The sequence below is a fragment of the Leuresthes tenuis genome, unplaced genomic scaffold, assembly GCF_036924035.1.
Source record: "Leuresthes tenuis unplaced genomic scaffold, fLeuTen1.0.hap1 SCAF_17, whole genome shotgun sequence".
NCBI lineage: Eukaryota > Metazoa > Chordata > Actinopteri > Atheriniformes > Atherinopsidae > Leuresthes > Leuresthes tenuis.
The window spans coordinates 29,833,999-29,849,653 of NW_027325371.1; the positions used below are offsets into that span (position 1 = coordinate 29,833,999).

The 15,655-nt window shown below is 42.4% G+C and overlaps 1 non-coding gene across 1 annotated transcript; it reads left to right on the forward strand.

Moving 5' to 3' along the window:
• Positions 1 to 769: 769 nt before the first annotated feature.
• LOC140274335 (U5 spliceosomal RNA) lies at positions 770 to 883 on the forward strand. Its single transcript, XR_011908299.1, has one exon. It is a non-coding gene; the product is annotated as a U5 spliceosomal RNA (small nuclear RNA).
• Positions 884 to 15,655: the final 14,772 nt, after the last annotated feature.

Genomic DNA, 15,655 nt, shown 5'->3' on the forward strand with positions numbered 1-15,655 from the left:
CAGTCAGACAACATACACGAACATATACCCCAGCCGGCATTGCTCCCTGCCTATTTTCCTACAGCTCACTATGTGTGCGCACACCTATATTCACAAACTCTTCAACTTATACTCTTTTACCGAAGCTGCTACAGCTCGATTGGCCGAATACCCTTAGATCCTATTTCGGTGAATTTGACATCTGCCTTACATGTAACAGATTAGCGGTTTAGCAGTTTTAATTTAGTTTGAGTGAAGGAATTAATTTTATAGCAAAATCCGAAATCGTGAAGCACTCATGAAAGTAAGCTTATTCTCGGATTCCTGAAACTTTAGATTTGCTCTTTCTTTTACTGCAAAGTACAACGTTGTTTTTTTTGTTTAAATCTTTCTAGACATGGTAAATATGAACGACAAAGCAGTTTTAACATAGTTTGAGTGAAGGAATTCATTTTATAGATAAAATCCCAAGAGTCTGCAGAGAAAAGAGAGTGAATGCGAAGTAGACTTTAACACGGCTATGGGAGCGAGCCGAGTGTCGGCTAACCGGGAGAATTGCTTGAAAGAAACGCGACACTGAATGAGCGGTCAGAACAAAGCCTCAATACGGGATTCTCGTGGTGTTTTTGTTGCTGCCTTGTCTTTTGCATAGAGTAAAAGACAAGGCAGCCATCGAAGAGGGCCCGATTGTTCCTACTTGGTCAGCCGAGGAGCAAGGGGGGGGGGCAAGCGTCTCAACCAAGCAAAGCTCACCACGCCTGATGCCCTGCTCCCGCAGTGACGGATAATCGTACTCTGGTTTCTCTTCATAACATACAAGTCTTTCGCCTTTTACTAAAGATTTCTGTGGAGAGCAGCACTAATGAGTTGTATCTATTTTTGGCAGGCTTTACCTTTGCGGGTGAAGCCCTTTCTGTCTGTGCAAAAGAAATCTTCTTACTTACATAGGTTAAAATACCCGACTGTACACAATCAATAGCAGGAGCGGAGTTGTTCGGCTACTAAAAGTTGTGAAAGTCCGACCATGGTTTGTAAAAAGCTGATAAGAAAAGGTGCGAATGCCCGACAATGTATGATCAAAAGAGGGAGTGGAGGTTTTCGGCTGCAAGAAGGTCTGAATGTCCAACCATAATTTGTAAAAACCGGGGAAGAAAAGGCTCGAAAGCCCGACTATACACCATCAAAAGTGGGAGCGGAGGTGTTCAGCTGCAAGACGGTCTGAATGTCCATCAATAATTGCTAGAAAACATGAAAGAAAATTTTCGAAAATCAAACCACACATGATCATAAGTGGGAGAGGAGGTGTTCAGCTGCAAGAAGGTGTGAATGTCCACCCATAATACCTGAAAAATGGGTAAAAAAAAGGTGCGAATGCCCAACCATACATCATCAAAAGCAGGAGTGCATGTGTTCGGCTACAAGAAGGTGTGAACGTCCAACCAAAGTTTGTAAAAAGCAGTTAAGAAAAGGTTCGAATATCCAACCATACATAATCAAAAGCGGGAGCAGAGCTTTTCGACTGCAAGTAGGTGTGAATGTCAGATCATAATTTGCAAAAAGCTGATGAGAAAGGGTGAGAATGCCCGACTATACACCATCAAATGCGGTAGCGGAGTTGTTCGGCTGTGAGTAGGTGTGAATCTCCAACCATAATTGCTGAAAAATGTGTTAGAAAAGGTAAAAATGCCGGTCCATACATAATCAAAATCGGGAGAGGTGATGTTCAGCTGCAAGAAGGTCTAAATGTCCATCAATAATTGCTAGAAAACATGAAAGAAAATTTTCGAAAATCAAACCACACATGATCATAAGTGGGAGAGGAGGTGTTCAGCTGCAAGAAGGTGTGAAAGTCCACCCATAATACCTGAAAAATGGGTAAAAAAAAGGTGCGAATGCCCAACCATACATCATCAAAAGCAGGAGTGCATGTGTTCGGCTACAAGAAGGTGTGAACGTCCAACCAAAGTTTGTAAAAAGCAGTTAAGAAAAGGTTCGAATATCCAACCAAACATAATCAAAAGCGGGAGCAGAGCTGTTCGACTGCAAGTAGGTGTGAATGTCAGATCATAATTTGCAAAAAGCTGATGAGAAAGGGTGAGAATGCCCGACTATACACCATCAAATGCGGGAGCGGAGTTGTTCGGCTGTGGGTAGGTGTGAATCTCCGACCATAATTGCTGAAAAATGTGTTAGAAAAGGTAAGAATGCCGGTCCATACATCATCAAAAGCGAGAGAGGTTGTGTTCGGCTGCAAGTAGGTGTGACTGTTCGACTAAAGTTTGTAAAAAGTGGGTAAGACAAGGTGCGAATGCCTGACAATGTATGATCAAAAGCGGGAGCGGAGGTGTTCAGCTGCAAGAAGGTCTACATGTCCATCAATAATTGCTAGAAAACATGAAAGAAACTTTTCGAAAATCAAACCGCACATGATCATAAGTGGGATAGGAGGTGTTCAGCTGCAAGGTGTGAATGTCCACCCATAATTCCTGAAAAATGGGCAAAAAAAAGGTGTGAATGCCCAACCATACATCATCAAAAGCAGGAGTGGAAGTGTTCGGCTACAAGAAGGTGTGAACGTCCAACCAAAATATGTAAAAAGCAGTTAAGAAAAGGTTCGAATATCTAACCATACATAATCAAAAGCGGGAGCAGAGCTTTTCGACTGCAAGTAGGTGTGAATGTCAGATCATAATTTGCAAAAAGCTGATGAGAAAGGGTGAGAATGCCCGACTATACATCATGAAATGCGGGAGCGGAGTTGTTCGGCTGTGAGTAGGTGTGAATCTCCGACCATAATTGCTGAAAAATGTGTTAGAAAAGGTAAAAATGCCGGTCCATACATCATCAAAAGCGAGAGAGGTTGTGTTCGGCTGCAAGTAGGTGTGAATGTCCAGCCATAATTACTCACAAACGGATAAGAAAAGGTAGTATTGCCAGACCATATATGATCAAAACAGGGAGCGGAGGTGGTTCAGCTGCAAGAAGGTTTGAATGTCCGACTAAAGTTCAAATATATTAAAGAAAGCGGGAGGAGAGGTCTTCGGATGAGAGTGGTTGAAAATTTCCGACCATAATGTATAAAATGCGGTGAAAAAAAGGTGTGATAGAACACTAAAAGGTGGAGCGGAAGTGTTCGGCTGCAAGAAGGTGTGAATGTCCGACTATATTTGGTGAAAAGCAGGTGAAGCAAGGTCTGAATGCCCAACCTTACATCATCAAAAGCGAGATCAGAGGTGTTTGGCTGCAAGAAGGCCATAGTTTGCCAAAAGCGGGTAAGGTAAGAATGTCCGACTAAATATCAACAAAATTTGGGGCAGAGGTCTTCGGATGCAAGTGGGTGTGAATATCCAACCATACAAGTATGGTGGAGAGGAAGCTGTGAATAGCCGACCATAGTTTGGAAAAAGCGGGTAAGAAAAGGTTTGAATACCCGAACATACACCATCAAAAGAGGGAGCGGAGGTGTTCCGCTGTACGAAGGTGTGAATGTCCGACCATAGTTGGTAAAAAGCGGGTAAGAAAAGGTTAAAATACCCGACTGTACACAATCAATAGCGGGAGCGGATGTGTTCGGCTACAAGAAGGTGTGAAAGTCCAACCATGGTTTGTAAAAAGCGGATAAGAAAAGGTGCGAATGTCCGACAATGTATGATCAAAAGAGAGAGCGGAGGTTTTCGGATACAAGAAGGTTTGAATGTCCCACCATAGTTTGTAAAAAGCGGGTAAGAAAAGGTTCGAATGCCCGAACATACACCATCAAAAGAGGGAGCGGAGGTGTTCCGCTGTAAGAAGGTGTGAATGTCAGACCATAGTTGCTAAAAAGCGGGTAAGAAAAGGTTAAAATACCCGACTGTACACAATCAATAGCGGGAGCGGAGTTGTTCGGCTACTAAAAGGTGTGAAAGTCCAACCCTGGTTTGTAAAAACCGTGTAAGAAAAGGTTCGAATGCCCGAACATACACCATCAAAAGAGGGAGCGGAGGTGTTCCGCTGTAAGACGGTGTGAATGTCCGATCATAGTTGGTAAAAAGCGGGTAAGAAAAGGTTAAAATACCCGACTGTACACAATCAAAAGAGGGAGCGGAGTTGTTCAGCTAAGAGAAGGTGTGAAAGTCCGACCATGGTTTGTAAAAAGCGGGTAAGAAAAGGTTCGTATGCCCGAATATACACTATCAAAACCGGAAGCTTAGGTGTTCCGCTACAAGAAGGTGTGAACGTCCGACCAAAGTTTGTAAAAAAGCAGTTAAGAAAAGGTTCGAATATCTAACCAAACATAATCAAAAGCGGGAGCAGAGCTGTTCGACTGCAAGTAGGTGTGAATGTCAGAGAATAATTTGCAAAAAGCTGATGAGAAAGGGTGAGAAATCCCGACTATACACCATCAAATGCGGTAGCGGAGTTGTTCGGCTGTGAGTAGGTGTGATTCTCCAACCATAATTGCTGAAAAATGTGTTAGAAAAGGTAAGAATGCCGGTCCATACATCATCATTAGCGGGAGAGGAGGTGTTCAGCTGCAAGAAGGTGTGAATGTCCAGCCATAATTACTCGCAAACGGGTAAGAAAAGGTACTATTGCCAGACCATATATGATCAAAACAGGGAGCGGAGGTGGTTCAGCTGCAAGAAGGTTTGAATGTCCGACTAAAGTTTGTAAAAAGCGGGTAAGACAAGGTGTGAATGCCCGACAATGTATGATCAAAAGAGGAGCGGAGGTTTTCGGCTGCAAGAAGGTCTGAATGTCCACCCATAATTACTGAAAAATGGGTAAGAAAAGGTGCGAAAGCCCAACCGCACATGATCATAAGTGGATGAGAAGGTGTTCGACTGCAAGTAGGTGTGAATGTAAGATCATAATTTGTAAAAAGCGGGTAAGAAAAGGTAAGAATGCCCAACCATAAATTATCAAAAGCGGCAGCAGAGTTTCGGCTGGTATTTATCAATGTCTAGATAGATTTCAACAAAAACAACGTTGTACTTTGCAGTAAAAGAAAGTGCCAATCAAAAGTTTTAGGAATCCGAGAAAAAGCTTATTTTCATGAGTTCTGCACGATTTCGGATTTTATGTATAAAATGAATTTCTACACGCAAACTAAGTTAACACTGCTTTGTCCTTCATATGTACCCATTTCTACATATATTTCAAGCATAAACTTCCTCATATTACCCTGAATGAGAAAGAGCCACACTTGTGATTAAGCCATACCTCCCTTTTGAGGAGTTCTGCATGATTTGGGATTTTATCTATAAAATTAATTCCTTCACTCAAACTATGTTAAAACGGCTTTTACCTTCATATTTATCAATGTCTCGATAGATTTAAACAAAAAAACAACGTTGTACTTTGCAATAAAAGAAAGAGCAAATCAAAAGTTTTAGGAATCCGAGAATAAGCTTATTTTCATGTGTTCTGCACGATTTCGGATTTTATGTATAAAATGAATTCATTCACTCAAACCAAGTTAAAACTGCTTTTTCCTTCATATTTATCAATGTCTAGATCGACTTCAACAAAGAACAACATTGTATTTTTCAGTAGAAGAAAGAGCAACACTGAAGGATCAGGAATCCCAGAATAAGCTTCTATTCATACGTTCTGCATGATTTGGGATTTTATGTATAAAATGAATTCCTTCACTCAAACTAAGTTAACACTGCTTTGTCCTTCATATGTACCCATTTCTACATATATTTCAAGCATAAACCTCCTCATACTACCCTGAATGAGAAAGAACCACACTTGTGATTAAGCCATACGCCCCTTTTGAGGAGTTCTGCATGATTTGGGATTTTATCTATAAAATCAATTCCTTCACTCAAACTATGTTAAAACGGCTTTTACCTTCATATTTATCAATGTCTTGATAGATTTAAACAAAAAAACAACGTTGTACTTTGAAGTAAAAGAAAGAGCCAATCAAAAGTTTTAGGAATCCGAGAATAAGCTTATTTTCATGAGTTCTGCACGATTTCGGATTTTATGTATAAAATCAATTCATTCACTCAAACCAAGTTAAAACTACTTTTTCCTTCATATTTATCAATGTCTAGATCGACTTCAACAAAGAACAACATTGTATTTTGCAGTAGAAGAAAGAGCAACACTGAAGGATCAGGAATCCGAGAATAAGCTTATTTTCTTATGGGCAAGTGGGAACTGCTTTGTCCTTCATATTTATCAATGTGTAGATGGATTTCAACTTCTTCTACTGCAAAGTCCAATGTTTTTCTTTGTTGAAGTCGATCTAGACATTGATGAATATGGAAGGACAAAGCAGTTTTAACTTGGTTTGAGCAAAGCAATTCATTTTATAGCAAAATCCGAAATCGTGCAGAACTCATGAAAGCAGGCTTATACTCGGATTCCTGAAACTTTAGATTTGCTCTTTCTTTTACTGCAAAGTACAACGTTGTTTTTTTTGTTTAAATATTTCTAGACATGGTAAATATGAAGGACAAATCAGTTTTAACATAGTTTGAGTGAAGTAATGCATTTTATAAGCAAAATCCCAAATCATGCAGAACTCACGAAATGCTTTTTCTCGCTTTTCACTGCTTTTTACAAACTTTGGTCGGACGTTCACACCTTCTTGCATCCGAACACCTCCGCTTCCGCTTTTGATGATGTATATTCGGGCATTCGAACCTTTTTTTACCCGCTTTTTACAAACCATTGTTGGACTTTCACACCTTCTTGCAGCCGAACACCACCTCTCCCGCTTTTGATGATGTATGGTCCAGTATTCTTACCTTTTCTAACACATTTTTCAGCAATTATGGTCGGACATTCACACCTACTCACAGCTGGACACCTCCGCTCCCGCTTTTGATCATACAATGTCGGGACATCGCTCCTTGTCTTACCTGCTTTTTACAAACTTTAGTCGAACATTCCCACCTTCTTGCAGCTGAACACCTCCGCTCCCGCTTTTGATGATGTATAGTCGGGCTTTCGAGCCTTTTCTTACCCGGTTTTTACAAATTATAGTCAGACATTCACACCTTGCAGCTGAACCTCCGCTCCCTGTTTTGATCATGTATGGTCTGGCAATACTACCTTTTCTTCCCCCGTTTGTGAGTAATTATGGCTGGACATTCACACCTACTTGCAGTCGAACTGCTCTGCTCCCGCTTTTGATTATGTTTGGTTTGGATATTAAAACCTTTTCATAACTGCTTTTTACAAACCATGGTCGGACTTTCACACCTTCTTGTAGCCGAACAACTCCGCTCCCGCTATTGATTGTGTACAGTCGGGTATTTTAACCTTTTCTTACCCGCTTTTTACCAACTATGGTCGGACATTCACACCGTCTTACAGCGGAACACCTCCGCTCCCGCTTTTTATGGTGTATAGTCGGGCATTCGAACCTTTTCTTACCCGCTTTTTCCAAACTATGGTCGGCTATTCACAGCTTCCTCTCCACCATACTTGTATGGTGGGATATTCACACCCACTTGCATCCGAAAACCTCCGCCCCAATTTTGTTGATATTTAGTCGGACATTCACACCTTACCCGCTTTTGGCAAACTATGGCCTTCTTGCAGCCAAACACCTCTGATCTCGCTTTTGATGATGTAAGGTTGGGCATTCAGACCTTGCTTCACCTGCTTTTCACCAAATATAGTCGGACATTCACACCTTCTTGCAGCCAAACACTTCCGCTCCACCTTTTAGTGTTCTATCACACTTTTTTTTCACCGCATTTTATACATTATGGTTGGAAATTTTCAACCACTTTCATCCGAAGACCTCTCCTCCCACTTTTGTTAATATATTTGAACTTTAGTTTGACATTCAAACCTTCTTGCAGCTGAACCACCTCCGCTCCCTGTTTTGATCATATATGGTCTGGCAATACTACCTTTTCTTACCCGTTTGTGAGTAATTATGGCTGGACATTCACACCTACTTGCAGCCGAACACAACCTCTCTCGCTTTTGATGATGTATGGACCGGCATTTTTACCTTTTCTAACACATTTTTCAGCAATTATGGTCGGAGATTCACACCTACTCACAGCCGAACAACTCCGCTCCCGCATTTCATGATGTATAGTCGGGCATTCTCACCCTTTCTCATCAGCTTTTTGCAAATTATGATCTGACATTCACACCTACTTGCAGTCGAACAGCTCTGCTCCCGCTTTTGATTATGTTTGGTTGGATATTCGAACCTTTTCTTAACTTCTTTTTACATATTTTGGTTGGACGTTCACACCTTCTTGTAGCCGAACACTTCCACTCCTGCTTTTGATGATGTATGGTTGGGCATTCACACCTTTTTTTTGCCCATTTTTCAGGAATTATGGGTGGACATTCACACCTTGCAGCTGAACACCTCCTATCCCACTTATCATCATGTGCGGTTCGATTTTCGAAAAGTTTCTTTCATGTTTTCTAGCAATTATTGATGGACATGTAGACCTTCTTGCAGCTGAACACCTCCGCTCCCGCTTTTGATCATACATTGTCAGGCATTCGCACCTTGTCTTACCCACTTTTTACAAACTTTAGTCGAACAGTCACACCTTTTTGCAGCCGAACACCACCTCTACCGCTTTTGATGATGTATGGTCCAGCATTCTTATCTTTTCTAACACATTCTTCAGCAATTATGGTCGGACATTCACACCTACTCAGAGCCGAACACCTCCGCTCCCGCATTTGATGGTCTATAGTCGGGCATTCTACAGCGGAAAAGACTCATTCTTATGTTTGGTTGGATATTCGAACCTTTTCTTAACTGCTTTTTACAAACTTTGGTCGGACGTTCACAATATCTTGCAGCCGAACACCTCCGCTTCCGCTTTTGATGGTGTATATTCGGGCATACGAACCTTTTCTTACCCGCTTTTTACAAACCAAGGTCGGACTTTCACACCTTCTCTTAGCTGAACAACTCCGCTCCCTCTTTTGATTGTGTACAGTCGGGTAATTTAACCTTTTCTTACCCGCTTTTTACCATCTATGGTCGGACATTCACACCGTCTTACAGCGGAACACCTCCGCTCCCTCTTTTGATGATGTATGGTTAGGCATTCGCACCTTTTCTTACCCATTTTTCAGTAATTATGGGTAGACATTCACACCTTCTTGCAGCTGAACACCTCCTCTCCTGCTTATGATCATGTGCAGTTTGATATTCGAAAATTTTCTTTCATGTTTTCTAGCAATTATTGATGGACATTCAGACCGTCTTGAAGCTGAACACCTCCGCTCCCACTTTTGATGGTGTATAGTCGGGCTTTCGAGCCTTTTCTTCCCCGGTTTTTACAAATTATGGCTGGACATTCAGACCTTCTTGCAGCCGAAAACCTCCACTCCCTCTTTTGATCATACATTGTCGGGCATTCGCACCTTTTCTTACCCGCTTTTTACAAACCATGGTCGGACTTTCACACCTTCTTGTAGCCGAACAACTCCGCTCCCGCTATTGATTGTGTACAGTCGGGTATTTTAACCTTTTCTTACCCGCTTTTTACCAACTATGGTTGGACATTCACACCTTCTTACAGCAGAACACCTCCGCTCCCTGTTTTGATTATGTATGGTTTGACATTCGCACCTTCTCTCACCCGCCTTTTACTATGGTCGGCCATTCACAGCTTCCTCTCCACCATACTTGTATGGTGGGATATTCACACCCACCTGCATCCGAAGACCTCTGCCCCCACTTTTGTTGATATTTAGTCGGTCATTCGCACCTTACCGCTTTTGGCAAACTATGGCCTTCTTGCAGCCAAACACCTCTGATCTCGCTTTTGATGATGTAAGGTTGGGCATTCAGACCTTGCTTCACCTGCTTTTCACCAAATATAGTCGGACATTCACACCCACTTGCATCCGAAGACCTCCGCCCCAAATTTTGTTGATATTTAGTCGGACATTCGCACCTTACCCGCTTTTGGCAAACTATGGCCTTCTTGCAGCCAAACACCTCTGATCTTGCTTTTGATGATGTAAGGTTGGGCATTCAGACCTTGCTTCACCTGCTTTTCACCAAATATAGTCGGACATTCACACCTTCTTGCAGCCGAACACTTCCGCTCCACCTTTTAGTGTTCTATCACACCTTTTTTTCACCGCATTTTATACATTATGGTTGGAAATTTTCAAACACTCTCATCCGAAGACCTCTCCTCCCGCTTTTGTTGATATATTTGAACTTTAGTCGGACATTCAAACCTTCTTGCAGCTGAACCACCTCCGCTCCCTGTTTTGATCATATATGGTCTGGCAATACTACCTTTTCTTACCCGTTTGTGAGTAATTATGGCTGGACATTCACACCTACTTGCAGCCGAACACAACCTCTCTCGCTTTTGATGATGTATGGACCGGCATTCTTACCTTTTCTAACACATTTTTCAGCAATTATGGTCGGATATTCACACCTACTCACAGCCGAACAACTCCGCTCCCGCATTTGATGGTGTATAGTCGGGCATTCTCACCCTTTCTCATCAGCTTTTTGCAAATTATGATCTGACATTCACACCTACTTGCAGTCGAACAGCTCTGCTCCCGCTTTTGATTATGTATGTTTGGATATTCGAACCTTTTCTTAACTGCTTTTTACAAACTTTGGTTGGACGTTCACACCTTCTTGTAGCCGAACACATGCACTCCTGCTTTTGATGATGTATGGTTGGGCATTCGCACCTTTTTTTTTACCCATTTTTCAGGTATTATGGGTGGACATTCACACCTTCTTGCAGCTGAACACCTCCTCTCCCACTTATGATCATGTGTGGTTTGATTTTCGAAAATTTTCTTTCATGTTTTCTAGCAATTATTGATGGACATTTAGACCTTCTTGCAGCTGAACACCACCTCTCCCGATTTTGATTATGTATGGACCGGCATTTTTACCTTTTCTAACACATTTTTCAGCAATTATGGTTGGAGATTCACACCTACTCACAGCCGAACAACTCCGCTACCGCATTTGATGGTGTATAGTCGGGCATTCTCACCCTTTCTCATCAGCTTTTTGCAAATTATGATCTGACATTCACACCTACTTGCAGTCGAACAGCTCTGCTCCCGCTTTTGATTATGTACGGTTGGATATTCTAACCTTTTCTTAACTGCTTTTTACAAACTTTGGTTGGACGTTCACACCTTCTTGTAGCCGAACACATGCACTCCTGCTTTTGATGATGTATGGTTGGGCATTCGCACCTTTTTTTTACCCATTTTTCAGGTATTATGGGTGGACATTCACACCTTCTTGCAGCTGAACACCTCCTCTCCCACTTATGATCATGTGTGGTTTGATTTTCGAAAATTTTCTTTCATGTTTTCTAGCAATTATTGATGGACATTTAGACCTTCTTGCAGCTGAACACCACCTCTCCCGATTTTGATGATGTATGGACCGGCATTTTTACCTTTTCTAACACATTTTTCATCAATTATGGTTGGAGATTCACACCTACTCACAGCCGAACAACTCCGCTACCGCATTTGATGGTGTATAGTCGGGCATTCTCACCCTTTCTCATCAGCTTTTTGCAAATTATGATCTGACATTCACACCTACTTCCAGTCGAACAGCTCTTCTCCCGCTTTTGATTATGTTTGGTTAGATATTCGAACCTTTTCTTAACTGCTTTTTACAAACTTTGGTCGGACGTTCACAATATCTTGCAGCCGAACACCTCCGCTTCCGCTTTTGATGGTGTATATTCGGGCATACGAACCTTTTCTTACCTGCTTTTTACAAACCAAGGTCGGACTTTCACACCTTCTCTTAGCTGAACAACTCCGCTCCCTCTTTTGATTGTGTACAGTCGGGTAATTTAACCTTTTCTTACCCGCTTTTTACCATCTATGGTCGGACATTCACACCGTCTTACAGTGGAACACCTCCGCTCCCTCTTTTGATGATGTATGGTTAGGCATTCGCACCTTTTCTTACCCATTTTTCAGTAATTATGGGTAGACATTCACACCTTCTTGCAGCTGAACACCTCCTCTCCCGCTTATGATCATGTGCAGTTTGATATTCGAAAATTTTCTTTCATGTTTTCTAGCAATTATTGATGGACATTCAAACCGTCTTGCAGCTGAACACCTCCGCTCCCACTTTTGATGGTGTATAGTCGGGCTTTCGAGCCTTTTCTTCCCCGGTTTTTACAAATTATGGTTGGACATTCAGACCTTCTTGCAGCCGAAAACCTCCACTCCCTCTTTTGATCATACATTGTCGGGCATTCGCACCTTTTCTTACCCGCTTTTTACAAACCATGGTCGGACTTTCACACCTTTTAGTAGCCGAACAACTCCGCTCCCGCTATTGATTGTGTACAGTCGGGTATTTTAACCTTTTCTTACCCGCTTTTTACCAACTATGGTTGGACATTCACACCTTCTTACAGCAGAACACCTCCGCTCCCTGTTTTGATTATGTATGGTTTGACATTCGCACCTTCTCTCACCCGCCTTTTACTATGGTCGGCCATTCACAGCTTCCTCTCCACCATACTTGTATGGTGGGATATTCACACCCACTTGCATCCGAAGACCTCCGCCCCCACTTTTGTTGATATTTAGTCGGTCATTCGCACCTTACCCGCTTTTGGCAAACTATGGCCTTCTTGCAGCCAAACACCTCTGATCTCGCTTTTGATGATGTAAGGTTGGGCATTCAGACCTTGCTTCACCTGCTTTTCACCAAATATAGTCGGACATTCACACCCACTTGCATCCGAAGATCTCCGCCCCAAATTTTGTTGATATTTAGTCGGACATTCGCACCTTACCCGCTTTTGGCAAACTATGGCCTTCTTGCAGCCAAACACCTCTGATCTCGCTTTTGATGATGTAAGGTTGGGCATTCAGACCTTGCTTCACCTGCTTTTCACCAAATATAGTCGGACATTCACACCTTCTTGCAGCCGAACACTTCCGCTCCACCTTTTAGTGTTCTATCACACCTTTTTTTCACCGCATTTTATACATTATGGTTGGAAATTTTCAACCACTCTCATCCGAAGACCTCTCCTCCCGCTTTTGTTAATATATTTGAACTTTAGTCGGACATTCAAACCTTCTTGCAGCTGGACCACCTCCGCTCCCTGTTTTGATCATATATGGTCTAGCAATACTACCTTTTCTTACCCGTTTGTGAGTAATTATGGCTGGACATTCACACCTACTTGCAGCCGAACACAACCTCTCTCGCTTTTGATGATGTATGGACCGGCATTTTTACCTTTTCTAACACATTTTTCAGCAATTATGGTCGGAGATTCACACCTACTCACAGCCGAACAACTCCGCTACCGCATTTGATGGTGTATAGTCGGGCATTCTCACCCTTTCTCATCAGCTTTTTGCAAATTATGATCTGACATTCACACCTACTTCCAGTCGAACAGCTCTGCTCCCACTTTTGATTATGTTTGGTTAGATATTCGAACCTTTTCTTAACCTGCTTTTTACAAACCAAGGTCGGACTTTCACACCTTCTCTTAGCTGAACAACTCCGCTCCCTCTTTTGATTGTGTACAGTCGGGTAATTTAACCTTTTCTTACCCGCTTTTTACCATCTATGGTCGGACATTCACACCGTCTTACAGTGGAACACCTCCGCTCCCTCTTTCGATGATGTATGGTTAGGCATTCGCACCTTTTCTTACCCATTTTTCAGTAATTATGGGTAGACATTCACACCTTCTTGCAGCTGAACACCTCCTCTCCCGCTTATGATCATGTGCAGTTTGATATTCGAAAATTTTCTTTCATGTTTTCTAGCAATTATTGATGGACATTCAGACCGTCTTGCAGCTGAACACCTCCGCTCCCACTTTTGATGGTGTATAGTCGGGCTTTCGAGCCTTTTCTTCCCCGGTTTTTACAAATTATGGTTGGACATTCAGACCTTCTTGCAGCCGAAAACCTCCACTCCCTCTTTTGATCATACATTGTCGGGCATTCGCACCTTTTCTTACCCGCTTTTTACAAACCATGGTCGGACTTTCACACCTTTTAGTAGCCGAACAACTCCGCTCCCGCTATTGATTGTGTACAGTCGGGTATTTTAACCTTTTCTTACCCGCTTTTTACCAACTATGGTTGGACATTCACACCTTCTTACAGCAGAACACCTCCGCTCCCTGTTTTGATTATGTATGGTTTGACATTCGCACCTTCTCTCACCCGCCTTTTACTATGGTCGGCCATTCACAGCTTCCTCTCCACCATACTTGTATGGTGGGATATTCACACCCACTTGCATCCGAAGACCTCCGCCCCCACTTTTGTTGATATTTAGTCGGTCATTCGCACCTTACCCGCTTTTGGCAAACTATGGCCTTCTTGCAGCCAAACACCTCTGATCTCGCTTTTGATGATGTAAGGTTGGGCATTCAGACCTTGCTTCACCTGCTTTTCACCAAATATAGTCGGACATTCACACCCACTTGCATCCGAAGATCTCCGCCCCAAATTTTGTTGATATTTAGTCGGACATTCGCACCTTACCCGCTTTTGGCAAACTATGGCCTTCTTGCAGCCAAACACCTCTGATCTCGCTTTTGATGATGTAAGGTTGGGCATTCAGACCTTGCTTCACCTGCTTTTCACCAAATATAGTCGGACATTCACACCTTCTTGCAGCCGAACACTTCCGCTCCACCTTTTAGTGTTCTATCACACCTTTTTTTCACCGCATTTTATACATTATGGTTGGAAATTTTCAACCACTCTCATCCGAAGACCTCTCCTCCCGCTTTTGTTAATATATTTGAACTTTAGTCGGACATTCAAACCTTCTTGCAGCTGGACCACCTCCGCTCCCTGTTTTGATCATATATGGTCTAGCAATACTACCTTTTCTTACCCGTTTGTGAGTAATTATGGCTGGACATTCACACCTACTTGCAGCCGAACACAACCTCTCTCGCTTTTGATGATGTATGGACCGGCATTCTTACCTTTTCTAACACATTTTTCAGCAATTATGGTCGGAGATTCACACCTACTCACAGCCGAACAACTCCGCTACCGCATTTGATGGTGTATAGTCGGGCATTCTCACCCTTTCTCATCAGCTTTTTGCAAATTATGATCTGACATTCACACCTACTTGCAGTCGAACAGCTCTGCTCCCGCTTTTGATTATGTTTGGTTGGATATTCGAACCTTTTCTTAACTGCTTTTTACAAACTTTGGTTGGACGTTCACACCTTCTTGTAGCCGAACACATGCACTCCTGCTTTTGATGATGTATGGTTGGACATTCGCACCTTTTTTTTACCCATTTTTCAGGTATTATGGGTGGACATTCACACCTTCTTGCAGCTGAACACCTCCTCTCCCACTTATGATCATGTGTGGTTTGATTTTCGAAAATTTTCTTTCATGTTTTCTAGCAATTATTGATGGACATTTAGACCTTCTTGCAGCTGAACACCACCTCTCCCGATTTTGATGATGTATGGACCGGCATTTTTACCTTTTCTAACACATTTTTCAGCAATTATGGTTGGAGATTCACACCTACTCACAGCCGAACAACTCCGCTACCGCATTTGATGGTGTATAGTCGGGCATTCTCACCCTTTCTCATCAGCTTTTTGCAAATTATGATCTGACATTCACACCTACTTCCAGTCGAACAGCTCTGCTCCCACTTTTGATTATGTTTGGTTAGATATTCGAACCTTTT